A 16,746-nucleotide genomic window follows, 5' to 3' on the forward strand; every position below is an offset into this window, starting at 1 on the left:
TTTTGATGATGAAGTCAATTGTCATTTGTTATCTAATCCATATGTTGAGATAAGTGTGTAGGATTAACTACGATAAAAGTAAGACATGCAGTAGGAGTTGCGTCGGAGTCAAGACAATGATCACGTTGGGAGTTCGAGAGATCGACGGAAGTTCGGACAGTCGTCGGATGTTATGTAGGAACAAATCCGAGAAGTCCATGAGCTTGCCAAAGAAGCTCGTCGGAACTCGCCAAGTGGATCGTCGCAAGTCCAGGAGTTTGCCGGAAGTCCGCAGGAGCATCACCGAGGGTTCATCGGATGATCGACGGAAGTTCGCCGGAAGCTCGCCGGAAGAAGCGATTGACGCACCGGAGCAAGTTACAGTAAATGTCTTAGGGAATATCGTAGTTAGCACAATGATTAAGTTGGAAATGGGAGGTGATCCCATTAACTTAATCTTGGGGCAATTGGGCCCCTGAAAAACCCAAATTGGGCCGAATGGATCAACCCATTCGGACCCTTATTTCTGCCAAGTGGTTGAACCGCCCAAGGCAGGAGGTTACACCACCTGGGCTCAGTCTCCGAGTGAGAATGGGAGGTGCAACCGCTCCAGCCAAGCGGTGGCACCGCTTGGGGTTCAGTCTCCGAGCGAGACTGGGCGGTGTAACCTCCCCTGACAGGAGGTGGCACCACTTGAGCTCGGTCTTCGAGCTATGCCAGGCGGTGCAACCGCCTGAGCTCGATCTTCGAGCTCTGTCAGGAGGTGCAACCGCCCCTGACAGGAGGTAGCACTGCCCAGAGGCTCAGTCTTTGAGCTCTGCCAAGTGGTGCAACCGCTCTAGTCAGGAGGTGCACCCGCCTGATCCCGGAATTCCGGGAATTGACAGTTTTGAGCTTCAAATTTGAACTGGGTTGGGGCCTATAAATACCCCACCCATTCAGCACTGAAAGCACACAACTAACACCGAAATCTTGATCTTGTTCTGTGATTTTTAGAGCTCAAAATTATTGTAAAGGCCAAAAGTTCTTCTCCCTCTTTTCTTCCAAGTTCTGAGCTGTAAAGAGAGGAGAGAAAATTTTGTAAGGGTTATCTCCTAAGCCCGTCAAAAGGAGTGAAACTGTAAAAGGTGGTTGGCCTTCGCCTATTGAAGGAAGGCCTCTAGTTGACGTTGGTGACCTCGTCGGTGGAGGAAGCCAAAAGTGGAGTAGGTCAAGATTGACCGAACCACTCTAAATCTCAGTTTGCATTTACTTTGAGCATCTTATTCTTACTGCAAATCTCCTCAAAAGCTTACTGCTTTCTGCGCATATACGATCGGGTTTCAAGCTTTGCACTTTCCGAATCAGCGTTTAGACGTAAATCTGTTTTTTCGTACGATCATCATATTTCAGTTTGTGTTTACGTTTTGATTTCTATCTTAACTGCATACTACCTTTATATCCTTGCTTAAGCTGCATCTCGCCTAATCAAGTGATTTACGAATCAGCATTTAGATGTAAATCAGTTTCTTCGTACGAACGTCATATTTCAGTTTACGCTTATATTCTGGTTTTCATCATAACTGCAAACTGCCTTCATAGATTGACTTTAATGTCATCTCGCTTGATCTTAAGTTAAAGTAATCTTAGAATCGGCTTTCACACCGAAATCGTTTTTATCGTTCGAACATTTTTTTTATCGTCGAAAAGATTTCCGCTGCACTAATTCACCCCCCCCCCCCCTCTTAGTGCTCTTGATCCTAACAATGTTGTGCCGGAGGAACATGTTAGAAGATTGGACGACGGGCCGGTGGATCGGTCGACGTATCGACAGAAGGCTTCGGGCCGTGGACTCAGGCATCGGGCCAAGAAGAGCGGGTATTGTGCCAAGGATATCAGAGTTGCAGAGTCAACTAGCCGATTGGGCAATAGGCTGCAGGAGAGGACGATGCGCCGAAGAATCAGACGAAGCGTCGAGGGACCAATGACATGCTAACCAACTTGGTTAATTGCTTAGGATTAATTGTCTCGATCGAAGTTTTGTTTTAAGTGTGTAGGATTAACTACGATGGAAGACGTGCAGCAGGAGTTGCGCTGGAGTCAAGACAATGATCACGTTGGGAGTTCAAGAGTTCGACGAAAGTTCGGACAGTCGTCGAAGGTTCTGCGGGAACAAATCCGAGAAGTCCATGAGCTTACCAAAGAAGCTCGTCGGAACTCGCCAAGTGGATCGTCGCAAGTCCAGGAGTTTGCCGGAAGTCCGCAGGAGCATCACCGAGGGTTCATCGAATGATCGACGGAAGTTCACCGGAAGCTTGCCGGAAGAAGCGATTGACGCACCGGAGCAAGTTGCAGTAAATGTCTTAGGAAATATCGTAGTTAGCATAATGATTAAGTTGGAAATGGGAGGTGATCCCATTAACTTAATCTTAGGGCAATTGGGGCCCTGAAAAACCCAAATTGGGCCGAATGGATCAACCCATTCAGACCCTGATTTCTGTCAGGAGGTTGAACCGCCCAAGCCTGGGCTCAGTCTCTGAGCGAGACTGGGCGGTGCAACTACCTCAGTCAGGCGGTGGCACCGCTTGAGCTCGGTCTTCGAGCTCTGGCAGGAGGTGCAACCGCCCCTGACAGGAGGTGGCACCGCCCAAAGGCTCAATCTTCGAGCTCTGCCAAGCGGTGCAACCGCTCCAATCAGGCGGTGCAAACGCCAGATCCCAGAATTCCGGGAATTGACAGTTTTGAGTTTCAAATTCAAACTGGGTTGGGGCCTATAAATACCCCACCCATTCAGCACTGAAAGGCATACATACACCGAAATCCTGATCTTATTCTGTGATTCTTAGAGCTCAAAATTGTTGTAAAGGCCAAAAGTTCTTCTCCCTCTTTTCTTCCAAGTTCTGATCTTTAAAGAGAGGAGAGAAAATTCTGTAAGGGTTGTCTCCTAAGCCCGTCAAAAGGAGTGAAACTGTAAAAGGGTGGTTGGCCTTCGCCTATTGAAGGAAGGCCTCTAGTTGACGTCGGTGACCTCGTCGGTGGAGGAAGCCAAAAGTGGAGTAGGTCAAGATTGACCGAACCACTCTAAATCTCAGTTTGCATTTACTTTGAGCATCTTATTCTTACTGCAAATCTCCTCAAAAGCTTATTGCTTTCTGCACATATACGATCGGGTTTCAAGCTTTGTACTTTCCGAATCGGCGTTTAGACGTAAATCAGTTTTATCGTACGATCATCATATTTCAGTTTGCGTTTATGTTTTGATTTCTATCATAACTGCAAACTGCCTTTATATCCTTGCTTTAACTGCATCTCGCTTAATCAAGTGATTTACGAATCAGCATTTAGACGTAAATCAGTTTTTTCGTACGAATATCATATTTCAGTTTGCGCCTACTATCTGATTTGAACCATAACTACAAACTGCACTTATATCTTTGCTGCATCTCACTTATTCAAAAGTTAAAGTGATTTACGAATCGGCTTTCCTACCAAAATCACTTTTATCGAACAAACACGATTTTATCGTAGAAGGTTTTCCGCAGCACTAATTCACCCCCCCCCCTCTCTTAGTGCTCTTGATCCTAACACTTATAGCATCAAAATAATGGTATCATGAGTACCATTGACTGATGAGTCGACACTATTGATCCACTATTGAATGTGCAAGCTTATCCAAGTGCCTCTTACTGGCTAACATAGGAGATTTGGTAAGGTAAAGCTGTATAGGTTACCCTGTCAGAAGCTGTTCTACTAGTGAGGATAGGTTTTGGATGTGGGTAGGCGGGCCGGGATCTTCTTTATCGTGAGGTTCTTCCCTAAGGTTGGGTCATCCAAGTGTCCTCAAGTGGTCGGCAATTCTGCATGACAAGCTGGCGTCGAGGGTTACCCGACATGACCCCTACGATACTTAAGTCAGTGAAGGGGAGAAGACAGTAGTATACAATGTATGACTAAATCAGTGAAGATAATCCAACACTTAAAAAATTATCATGATATAGTTCCACATGATCAATGGAAACTAAACTATTAATAGATTATTTAGTTCTAAAGAGTTTCACATAATTTCTTTGTATTCAGGTTATAATTTTAGTTTATATTTAAAATTCTAATTAGCTTATTATTAAATTATTTGTAGGAAATGAGTTTAAAGTGTAACGGTTATTATTAAATATCGTATTATTTATAATAACGTAACCGTTCTTATTAAGATTCATAATTCATTATCATGAATTTCTTCATTTATTATGGTTTAAATGATTTCAGTTTCTTATTCTTTATGCATGAAACCGTTATTATTAAATTAAATATTTAATATCATTAAGTTCTTCATTATGGTCCAAACGTTACAAATTTGAATTAATTCTTGAACGTTATGAGTTGGTGATGATAAATGTTCTTGATGTGAGAACATCTATATATACATGAGGATTTTGGTCCCTTGGCTCGATCATCTCTTTGAAGCGAAAGGCTTTCCTACACCATCTAAAGCGAGAGTTCTGAGCCGAGAAGAACCAAAGTTCAAGAAGAAACCTCTGCAGAAATTCTTGGCGACAATGGCTGGAGGTACGCTATTTCGTTTCCGCATTAGTTTTATTGTGTTTCTATTACAATGATTTAGAAACACAAGTTGGCTTCATTAAAATTTCTAACATAAAGAACTCTGTCAATATTTTCAAAATATCTCATCTATTTTCGTGTTATTATATTTGATATTAATATTTTAATTTAGGTGTTAGATGAAAGACATAGGTAAGGAACCATTTAAGAAAGATTTTTTTTTTGAGTTAACATATAAGCAAAAGAATAATAAATGAGTTGATGATTATGCAAAAGAAGTTATGGTTTGAATAATTTATTATTATTTTTTTATATTTGATTAATGATACTCATTTAAAAATGTTATGTTGTTAATGTTAGAAAATTATAATAAGATTATTGTCAAGCAATATTCAGAAGATTCATCCTCTGCAATGAAGATGTGATATTTAAAAGAGCCTTGGAACACAAAAAAAAAAAAAAAAGGTCAAGCAAAAGGTAAATCACATTGTGCTCAAGATATTAAAAAGCTATGAGTAGAGATTAAAACAGAGATAAACACAAAGTGGAAGAGCAAAATGCAAGAGTTGGTCAACAAGTTTTAAAAAAAAAAAAGATGGAAAAAATATTAAAAAATTATAGTGAATCGGTACTTCATCTCCTCAACAATACGATGGTCCTTGTACTACTCAATATGGTCTACTCAAAAGGAACATACTGAAAACAATGATTTTTTCATCTCACGTTTATTATTAGTAATTAGATATGATTGCTAAACATTTTTATAATTCTATATCTCCCATCTTGAATATGCTAAGAGATATTTTGGTAATTGTTGCCTAACACAAACAAAAATTCGTCGCTCATATAAAAATCGTTATATAACTTTAAAATCCTGTCATGCATGCTTCAATACTAGTTGCTTTATATATGTTGAATCTGGGATGACGTATAATATCAATTTTTATTCCGAAAAAATCACTTTTCTGAGCATTGATTAGATTCATATAAATAGAATTCACCAACACTGAGCATTGATAACCGAAGCAAAAGTGCAGCTTTTTCTGAAGTTATCTGAAGATCTATCTGGAGGTGGAAGATCAACTATCGAGACTACAGTAGAAAGATGGCCTTGTAAGCAGCACATGAGCAAGAGAGACTAGGGTGAGAGGAGATAGAATGCGTCGTTAAGGCCCATTCACAATCTTAAATTGTAGAGACAACAGGAGATAGAATGTGACTAAAATGGGAGGAACAGCTACTTGGAATGGAGAAAGAATATTTGAGAAAGGCTAGTAGGATTAGAGTGCAAGTTACTCCAGGTTATATGGACCAGCCCAATCAAGGCTTCGAAGGGGTGCAATGCTTCCCACTATCAAGTGGGACAAAATGTCTATAATGAAAAATAAAAAAAAGGTTTTCTTTTTTTTATTTAAATCTCTTTCAGTACCAAGCTAGTGAATGAATCTCTTTTGGTAGATGATTATTGTAGTATTGTGTCACCAAAGAATGATGAGAAAGAAGAGAATAAGAAGTATGTATATTATCTCTTTTAGTTTGATGAACATCTCAAATCATCAGTATAAATACAATTGAGTGTTGTAGAAATTTAGTTTATTTCTGGAACAGTAATCTAATTTCACTTATTAATAATTCTTCACATGTTAATAGGTGCATATTGCATTTCCTAGTTTATTTTCATCTCATTTTTTATTTCTTTCTTCACTTGTTAACCTTGCATCTTATCTTTATGTAATTGTGCAATTGTGCCTTCGTGCATGATATTAATGTCTGGATGTAGAAGAATTAAGACGTGAAGATTTTAATCGTTTATATTTTTTATGCAGGATGCAGAAGATGATGTGGTTTTTTTTTATTTAGAGATAATGTGGACTTTGTTATTGTCTCAACTCTACTTTTGAATTTTAGACAAAAGAGACATTGTATTGTGAAGCTTCGAATATCAATTTTTTTTACTTTTATCATGAAATTATTGAAAATTTTGGTATGATTGTAAAATTATTAAAAATTGATTGGCTGCGAAGAAAATTATTATCGATAGGACAGACCATTACTAATTTATCAATATTCTTTTCGTCTAAATAAGTATTAGTGACAGACTCAAGTATTTTGTCACTAAAACATTTTATCTAAATATTTAGGAATAGATTAGTTTGCCACAACACTATTAGTTCTCTTTTCATCTAACTAAGCATTAGTGACCACTTAATTATTTTGTCCCTAAAATTGTTCATCAAGATTTATAGTGACAAAATCATTCGTCACCATATATTATCACAGAAATATTATTTTGTTCATTTATATATTTTTAATGATAGAATTTGAATATGTTGGTCACAAACACAAGTCGTCACTAATGCATCTTTTCTCATTAGGCTGATAGAGGTTAATGATAGAACATTTTATCACTCTTTTTTAGTGATAATTTTTTGGGTTTCAGTGACGAATTTCGTCCGTGAATAATGATCGATTTTGTTTTTAGTGAATATTTAGGAACAACTAGAATCGACACCAACATATCTGACATGAAGGAAAAATAATAATAAAGAAAAGGACTCAACACTAGCACACTGACTTCTTCACAACCGAAGGAGATAATGCATAGGTACGTCAAATGAGCCATGAGCAAGGTGTGGCAGAATAGTTAGGTTAGGACATGTAGTTCTAAGAGGAGTGACGACGACCCACCAACAACCAAGAGTTGGGTGACCTCTTCCACGAAGCCCAACCCACGCATGCATGAGTTGGGTGCAGACAATGCCTCGAGGAAAGTGGAAAAGGAGATTTCCCAAGTTCGACTGTTGTTACTCTGGAATGATTGGCGAAGCTTCCAGTGACTTGAAAGCCACTCATCTCCTCACGCTGCAGCATATCAACCTCATTCGTGCCCCCACCATGTTGGTGAGCCAACCTAGTCTCGCTTCTCTCTCTCCAGTGGTTGCCTGCATGCCTTTGCTCCTCACTATTATGCTCTCTCTCTAGCCTCGTTCATGTCCCTACCATGTGTGTAAGCCAACCCAGTCTCTATGAAATCTCTCTATAACGCTTGCCTGCCTATGCTCCTTCCTCTCTCTCTCTCTCTCTCTCTCTCTCTCTCTCGCGTCGAAGTTTTGACTTAATACTGAACTGGGTAGGGTTTGGATACATAGCAGGATTATCTAAGATGAACTGTATGTTTGGCACACTATTTAAAGAATAACTTCTTTAGAATGAAGATAAAGATTCTTAGCTAAATCTTAGCTACGAAGCGATAAAATTTAAAGTTTGAGTCACGGATATAAGAATATTAATATTGGTACACAAAGATAGGCATGTCCTTAGACACCATCATCTTAATTAAGTTGCAACCAGTGATCATTATTTAAATAATAATAATAATAATAATAATAATAATAAATAAAATAAAAATAAAATAAATAAAATGAAAAGAACAAGAAGACCGTGGTCGCCATCGACAGCTGACACGGTTCTCGGTGGACCCCAGGACAACGCGCATTACATTGTCGTCTCAAGATTCGGGCCTCTCATCATCGATTTGTTCCTCACAAAAAGTCCATCAATTGTATTCTATTTGTCGCATTATACTAAACGAGTAGCTATATGTTTTGACACTGTGTATAGGCAATTGTGACTCACATGCTATAAAGAAAAAGATAATTTCATGCTTATCCACTTGTCGATCAAGATAGTAAATATTATTTATGGATTTTTCGACTTGATAGCTCGTTTCCCCGTAACCCTAAGGCTAGACTCGAATCATAATCACTCATCAGAGCACAAAAAAGAGTTTATATGGAGGCCAATCGTCTCTCTAAAATGGATCATATACAAAACCTTTTAGTTTATGCAGATTTCTCTACGAATGTGTAAAATATTTACACATCTAAACTTGTTAAAGCTGTTTCTGCTCCACTTAGGACTTTCACGGGAGCAGCATTATCAGCTTCAGTATGAACACACAAGTTGTAAATAAACAATCTTACGATGAGATCAAGAAATAATCCTAAGAGAAATTCTTCTAACTTCTTTTCTGTAAATAAACAATCAGATTAAACCATGACAAGAAGTTTCTTGTAATCTATCTGTTAGTGAACAAATGTATTGTAGCTGATGAGTCAGCACGATCTGGTACACAGGTCGATGTCGGGAGTCTTCTGTCGGCTAAGCTGGATGTCAAGGTTGACCGGACCCTCACGACAAGGTGTTGATCAACGTTCCTTGGTGTGCTGATCCGGGCGTTGTGTATGTCGAGCTGCATCTCTTCTTCTTCGGGGTGGTTGTCAGCTCATCTTCTTGAGGTAGCCACGCCCTCGAGAAGGGGTGCTGGTTGGCGTTGGTCGGGATCCGGGCCGGTTGGATGCTCTCCTTCGTGCACTGGACAGCGATTCTTGGGTGGTCAGCAACTCGTCTTCGAGAGGTGGCTGCGCCCTCGGGAAGGGGTGCTGGTTGCCGTTGGTCAAGATCCGGGCCGGTTGGCTGCTCTCCTTCGTGCACTGGACAGCGATTCTCGGGTGGTCGACAGCTCATCTTCGAGAGGTGGCCATGCCCTCAAGAAGGGGTGCTGGTTGGCGTTGGTCATCTGGGCCGATTGGCTGCTCTCCTTCGTGCACTGGACAGCGATTCTCGGGTGGTTGGCAGCTCGTTTTCGTGAGGTGGTCGCGTTTTCCTACAAAAATGGCCTTCATCGGGATCACCCGACGAGGCCCCTCCGATGAGCAAGTCAGTCCACTGATCGATTGATTTTTTATCTCCTCTGGCCAAATGCTGGCTAGGGGTCTTTATATTACTATACGTGGGTCGGTCGTACGCAGGTTGGCATGGTGGACGTGCTGAGTAGTGCCTTAGTACGGATTCTGACTTGGTGTGTCTTGGGGGCGGCGTCGCCTCAGGGCTCCCGAGGCTGAGCAATGTCTTAGTACGGATTCTGACTTGGCATGTCTTAAGGGCGACGTCATCTCGGGGCTCCCGAGGCCGAGTAGTGCTTTAGTACGGATTTTGACCTAACATGTCTTGGGGGCCAAAATATGTCGTATCACTTCTCCCCTCCCCCCCTCCCCAAGGCATGCCGCAAGGTCCTTAAGGTGCCGGGCGGCATGTCTGGGTTGGAGTGAGGCTGATCACTCATAAGGGGAAGCTAGATTAACTTGTTGCGAGGCGATTTAGAGGGGCGGTGCCCCATGCTACGGGCAGGATTGACTCTACTGATCGGGAGATAGGGGCCTGATGAGGCAAAACCGTTGTGTCGAAATCGACGTGGCAAAACCGACAAGGCAAAAACAATGTGTCGAAACCGACGTGGCGTAGGTCGGATGACGAGTTTGGCATGGCTCGGAGTTATGGATGCCGAGTTTGCAAGTCGGCGAGAGAGCCGGGGCGGCTCGGTTAGAGACTTGATGGGCTACGAGTCGGGGGGTCGACGTGGAGTGACATGGATTTAACGGACTAGGCCGGTGATTCGGGCGCTAGATCGATCGAGATGTGACTCGAGCATAAGATTGGCTGTGAGGTGTGGCTCGGGCATTGGATCTAGCCGAGATGCGACTTGGGCATTGGATTGGCCGAGATACGTGGCTCGGACGTTGGATTTGGCCGAGATGCGACTAGGGCGTTAGATGTGCCGAGATGCGACTCCGACGTTAGATTGGTCAAGATACGACTCGGGCATTGGATTGGCCGAGATGCGTGACTCGGATGCTGGAATTGGCCGAGATGCGATTCAAGCATTGGATGTGGCTGAGATGCGACTCGGGCGTTGGATTTGCCAAGATGCGACTCGAGCGTTGGATTGGCCGAGATGCGTGGCTCGGACGTTGGATTTGGAGGCTGATTGGATAGATTTGGCTCTGAATCGGACCTGGGGACCAAATAAGTTCGGTTCTAAATCGAGTCTAGGGACCGAGTTTGTGAGCTCGGCTCCGAATTGAGTCTGGGGACCGAGTTTGTAAGCTCAACTCCATATTGAGTCTAGGAGTTTGTGAGCTCGGTTCCGAATTGAGTCTGGGGACCGAGTTTGTGAGCTCAGCTCCGAATTAAGTGTTGGCGGGTCGCTAGTCGGGAGTGACTTGGAGCGACCCAGGCAGGAATCGAGCTGGGGTGCTGATGGGTCGCCAATTAGGAGCGATCTGAAGCGGCTCGGATAGGAATCGAGTTGGGCCGGCGAGTCACAGGTCGGGAACCGATTTGGAGAGGCTCGGGCAAGGGCTGGACTGATGGGCCGTAGGTTGGGAACCGATCTGGAGAGGCTCGGGCAAGAGCTAGGCCGGCGAGCCATGGGTCGGGAACCGATCTAGAGAGGCTTGGGCAAGAGCTGGCCGGCGAGCCGCAGGCCGGGAACCGATCTGGAGAGGCTCAGGCAAGTGCTGGGCTGGCGGGCCACAGGTCGGGAACCGATCTGGAGAGCCTGTCGACCACTTGTCACGAGTGGCTTTTCGGCGGGAGATTTTGGATGATGAGGCATCTTTCGATGGGTCCCCTAGGACATGGAGTTGCTTCTGAGGCATCTTTCGGCGAAGGCCTCGGGAGCAGTAGCTCTTGTCAATCGAGCCTCTAGCAGGGTTGCACCGAGGCTGCTGAAGTTGTTCCCCGGGATTGTTTCGCCCTTGGCCTCTTGCAGTTCATGCGCTTTCCCGCCACTAGAGCTTCGGCGGCGATGTACTAGTTGGCGTGCTGGAGCATCTCGGGGATCGTTACTAGCGGCTTCTCGATCAATGACCAGAAGAACCTTGAATGCTTCAAGCCCATCAGAAACGCCTGCATGATAAGAGAGGGGTGAGCGTTTGAGAATCCCTATATCTCAATGGCAAAGCGTGCCACAAACTGAGAGAGCGACTCGTCTTCGTGCTGGGATAGCGCGAGCAGGGTGGCCATGGAAGGCCTAGGTTGCACGCTGGCAAGGAAGCTCTGCTTGAACTCCCTGATGAGTTGGTCGAAGGATAAGACCGAGGATTGGCGTAGCTGGCTAAACCATGCTCGTGTCGGTCCCCTTAGAGTGGTCGGAAATGCCTGGCACATTAATGCATCGGAGGTGCCATAGAGGGCCATCTAAGCTCGAAATACGGAGACCTGCTCCGTGGGATCAGAGTCGCCGTCGTATGTCTCCAATGTCAGTAGCCTGAAGTTGAGAGGTATCAGCTTATCCTGTACTTCCTGAGTGAAAGGGGACCTGCTCGAGTCGCCTTTGTTGGACTCGCCTCGCGATTTTTGAAACTCACGCTGGAACGCGTCCAGACATTGGTTGAGCCGGGACAATTGGGCCCTAAGCGAGTCGTCCGCTGAGTCGGATGATACGGTGTTAGGCTCGAAGTGGGGTAGTGTGACTCAGTAGGCTGCAAGTATGCTCTGCTCGGGCGGACCTCTCAGGTCCGTCGTTTGGTCTCAGGCTTCTCCCATCCCGATCTGCTCCCTGCTCGGCCTTTGTCGGGTCGGGTCAATCGAGGGAGCTACTAGCTGCACGATTTGGGGGATGAGTGGGACGAACGTCTGCATCATCCCTGTCATTGCTTATACTTGCTTGGTCAGGTTGAGGAACGCCTTGGGCAACATGATCGAGGGTCCCACGGTAAGTCCGGGAGGTGGTAACCCCGGGTCGTTGAATGGGTGCCGGTAGCGATCTGAAGTCGAGGCTGGGATCCCCCCATCTTGAAGGACGGGGAGAGGCTGATCTCCGGGCCCAGCAAAAGGATGATCGCCCGGTGGTTCTCCCTCGGGGAGAGCTCCCACGGGATGCTCCTACCCCTCCTTCTAGCGCCAAAATATTAGTGAACAAATGTGCCATAGCTGGTGAGTCAGCACGGCCTAGTCCACCGGTCAATGTCGGGAGTCTTCTGTCAGTTGAGCTGGATGTCGAGGTTGACCGGGCCCCCGCGACGAGGTGCTGATCAGCATTCCTTGGTGTGCTGATCCGGGCGTTGTGTATGTCGTGTTGCGTTTCTCCTTCTCCGGGGTGGTTGGCAACTCGTCTTCATGAGGTGGTCGCACCTTCAGGAAGGAGTGCTGGTTGGTGTTGGTTGGGATCCGGGCCGGTTGGCTACTCTCCTTCATGCACTAGACAACGATTCTTGGGTGGTTAGCAGCTCATCTTCGTGAGGTGGTCGCGTTTTCCTACAAAAATGGCCCTCGTTAGGATCACCCGACGAGGCCCCTCCGACGAGCAAGTCAGTCCAGTGATCGATTGATTTTTTTACCCCCCTTGGCCAGATGCTGGTCAGCGGTCTTTATATTATTGTACGTGGGTCGGTCGTACATAGGTTAGCGTGGTAGACGTGTCGAGCAGTACCTTAGTACGGATTCTAATTTGGCATGTCTTGGGGGTGGCGCCGCCTCGAGGCTCCCGAGGCTAAGCAATGCCTTAGTACGGATTCTGACTTGGTGTGTCTTGGGGGTGACTTTGTCTCGGGGCTCTTGAGGCCGAGCAGTGCCTTAGTATGGATTCTGGCCTGATGTGTCTTGGGAGCTAAAATATGTCGTATCAGTACGGATTCTGACTTGGCGTGTCTTGGGGGCAGCGTCGTCTCAGGGCTCCCGAGGCCGAGCAATACATTAGTACGAATTTTGACCTAATGTGTCTTGGGGACCGTCGTATCACTACCCATGGGAACCAGCATAGGATTCTCTTGCACAAACCATGGGGATCATTGCCTGCTGGCCAACTTTACGTAGATCATAAAAAGAAATCTATGACTCGAGGAAGAACATAATTGAAGGGAATACCAAACGATCGTTGTGGGTCCCTAACGCATATTTTTGTAGTATTCCTTTATGAAAAGAATGTGGAACCAGAAACTTGACCTTTTTATTAATTATATATAGTACCTGCCTCAAATCTATACCTAAGTGTAAGTTTATGAATCTCTAATCTCTAAAATTTTCTGGTAATAATGGAGATGAACTCAGTGGAGTGCATCCACCACATCTTAATATGGAATAAAAGGGTAAAATGATTATGACTTTTAGTACGAAATGCTAATAAATCCTTTAGACTTTGAAGATAGAGGTTGTTATGACCTTTTTTCTAAGCTTTTGAATAATGTTTATCGAGTCTGTTTAGTTCAGTTGTTTATTGAGTTGGTTTGGTTCGGTTAAAGTCAAGTAGAGGTTTATTTAATATTTATTTATTATTAGAGTTCAAATCCTGATGGACTATGGGTGGAACACTATAAATAGTGATATAACCCTTTCTTGAATAAATCAATCAATCTATGAAAAATATTATTCTGTCTTTTGACAAACCTTAGGAGGTCGATCCCCTCGAAGCGATCAAGGAGGGCCGATCCCCTCGAAGCGATCAAGGAGGCCGATCGGTATCAGAGTGACGATAAGACTTTAGGGTCTTATCAATTAGTATCAGATCGACGATAAGACCTTTATGGTATTATCATTTGAGCCCACCCGCTGCTCGTCACTGCTCTTCGGCTAGCAACCGACTCTGCCCCACTTCCGGCCAGAGTCCACCGCCGCCTCCCACCCGAGCCACCATCGCTGCCAGGAGACGACGCTGCCAGCGTCCCACTCCACCGCAGCCCTGCTCCTCTTCTCCACCACCGCTGCAGGGCAACTCCTTCTCCACCGCCGTCGCTGCTTCCTGGTCGATCGATTACCGCCGCCCGCCTCCCAGCCGCAACCCTAGCCATGCGCACCCCCCCCCCCCCCCCTTGGGTCGCAGCCGCCGGTTGCCGCAGCCCCTGCTTTCCTTCTTCCCCACTACCGCTGCAAGGCAACTCCTTCTCCACCGCCGCCACTACTTCCCGACCGCTCGATCACTACCGCCCACCTCCCAGTCACAAGCCTAGCCGTGCCCCCTACCCCCCCCCACCTTGGGTCGCAGCCGCCGGTTGCTGTAGCCCCTCGTTGCAATGGTTGCAGAAACAGAGCCACGACCCTCGCTGCCTCCTTCTCCACCACCGCCGCTGCGCTCCGGCTAGCAACCACCGTTGTTGCCAGCCACCACAGCCTTCACCTCAACTCCCTCGCTCTGCACCATTGCTGTAGCCCCCTTGCTCTGCATCGTTGCCGCAGCCGCCGTTTGCCACCACTACAGCCTCAACCTTGACCGCTTCAACACCACCTCCCTCTTGTTCTGCCTCTGCTGCTGCAGTTGTCGGTTGCCATCACCGCAACCTCAACCCGGCTACTCGGCAATTGCTTCCTTGGGTCACAGTAGTCACAACTGTTGCCTTTCAGCCTTGGCGCTCTCATCTCATGCAGTGACAAAAACACAGGGCAGCAACTCTTCCTCCGTCGCAGCCACTGCATCGGTGAGCCCTTGCCAGCGCTGCCCCCAACCGCACCACCATCGCTACCTCTCAGCCCTCAGCAGCAGCGATCCCTCCACACAACGACTACAACAAGCATCGTTGCCTCTCACCAGTGCCTCCTTCCGCAGTGTGATAGAGACAGAGTAACGCTGCCTTCCATCCACGCCGTCGCAGCCATCGTAGCGGCGAGCCCTTGGCAGTGCTGCCCCAGCCGCACCACCATCGCTGCCTCCCAGCCCTCAGTAGTAGCGATCCCTTCATGCAGCGACCACAGCAAGCATCGTTGCCTCCCACGCAGCGAACGCAACTACATCCCCACATCCTCGCAGCAACCCTTTATTCTAATAGTGCTACCATCGATTGCATCACAACAATAGCACCGAGTAGGGCAGCGATTTATGCCCTAGTCTTGACACCAGAAACAAGAGTTGAGATTACAGATTTGCAGTCTTACAAAATGGCCATCGATAACTCAATGAAAGCACAAATGGAAGCATTGGAAATCAGAATTGAGAACCGGCTGCAAGAAACACTTAATGATTTCAAAAAAAGCCTACTAGAGAGCCTCTATAAATTTTAACAAAATGGGGGCTCAAGTTTTACGTTGCATAGATCTGAAAATATAGGAAAAAGGCCCCAAGATTGTAACACAAACTACTTACACATGAAGGTGAAATTTCCGAGATGGAAAGATGGAGATCTGACCAGTTGGATCTCTAGGGCAGAAATTTTTTTCCATTTTCACAGAACTCCAGAAGAATCCAAGGTGGAAATAGCCTTAATCCAGCTCGATGGAGATGCACTTCAGTGGTACGATTAGTATGAAACTGTTTACGGAGTTCCTTCGTGGGAGAAGTTCAAAAGAGGGCTTCTTGTTCGATTTGGCCTATCCAAATATGAGAATATTAATGGCCAGCTCGACAAAATTTATCAAACATCTATAGTGTTAGAATATCAGAGTAGGTTTGAAAGATTGTCAAATCAAGCTAGAGATTGGTCGGAACGATAACTTTTGGATACATTTATTGAAGGACTTAATCCAAAGATCTGGTGTGAAGTTAAGGCTCGTCAACCCCGCACTATGATAGCTGCGATCTCATTTGCACATCTACATGAGAAAAAAATTAGTAAGGAAAGATCAGCAAGGGGTTTGCACTATGATGAAAAGTGGAGTATGAAGCACCAATGTAAACAAGGGCAACATCTAATGATTGAGCCAATTAGAGAAGAACCGAAAGCAGAAGAGTTGGACTTCGATTATGAATGTGTGGAACTTGATGAAGATATTGAAGCCATCACACATACAGTGCATGCATTGGCTGGCTATGCTAACCCATAAATTATGAAAATCAGAAGAACTTTGAAGCATCAGCCTGTCACTATTTTGATTGATATAGGTAGTACTAATAATTTTATGGACGTGAAAGTTACAGCCCAACTAGCCCACCATATTGAAAGTTGTGACATATTCGAAGTAAAGATCCATTGATGGATGGATTTTAACTTGTGATAGCAAAGGCCAAGAGTTTTTTGCAATGATTACTATACTGAAAGACCGACCTATTACTTACACTGTTAAAAAGTGGAGACCATACTTACTTGATCAACAGGTTGTGATGCATTGCAAATAGCCTATGACTGAAGTACTGAAAGAGAAGCTCCCCGAGATTGATGCTACTCAGCCTTGAGGACAAGGCTGATTTGAAGAGGGAGGAATTATTATGATCCTTTTTCTAAGCTTTTGAATAATGTTTATCGAGTTTGTTTAGTTCAGTTGTTTATTGAGTCAGTTTGGTTCAGTTAAAGTCAAGTAGAGGTTTATTTAATATTTATTTATTATTAGAGTTCAAGTCCTGATGGGCTTTGGGTAGAACACTATAAATAGTGATGTAACTCTTTCTTGAATGAATGAATCAATCTATGAAAAATACTATTCTGTCTTTTGACAAACCCTAGGAGGCCGATCCCCTTGAAGTGA

This window comes from Musa acuminata, chromosome BXJ2-1 (assembly GCF_036884655.1).
Source record: "Musa acuminata AAA Group cultivar baxijiao chromosome BXJ2-1, Cavendish_Baxijiao_AAA, whole genome shotgun sequence".
Lineage (NCBI taxonomy): Eukaryota > Viridiplantae > Streptophyta > Magnoliopsida > Zingiberales > Musaceae > Musa > Musa acuminata.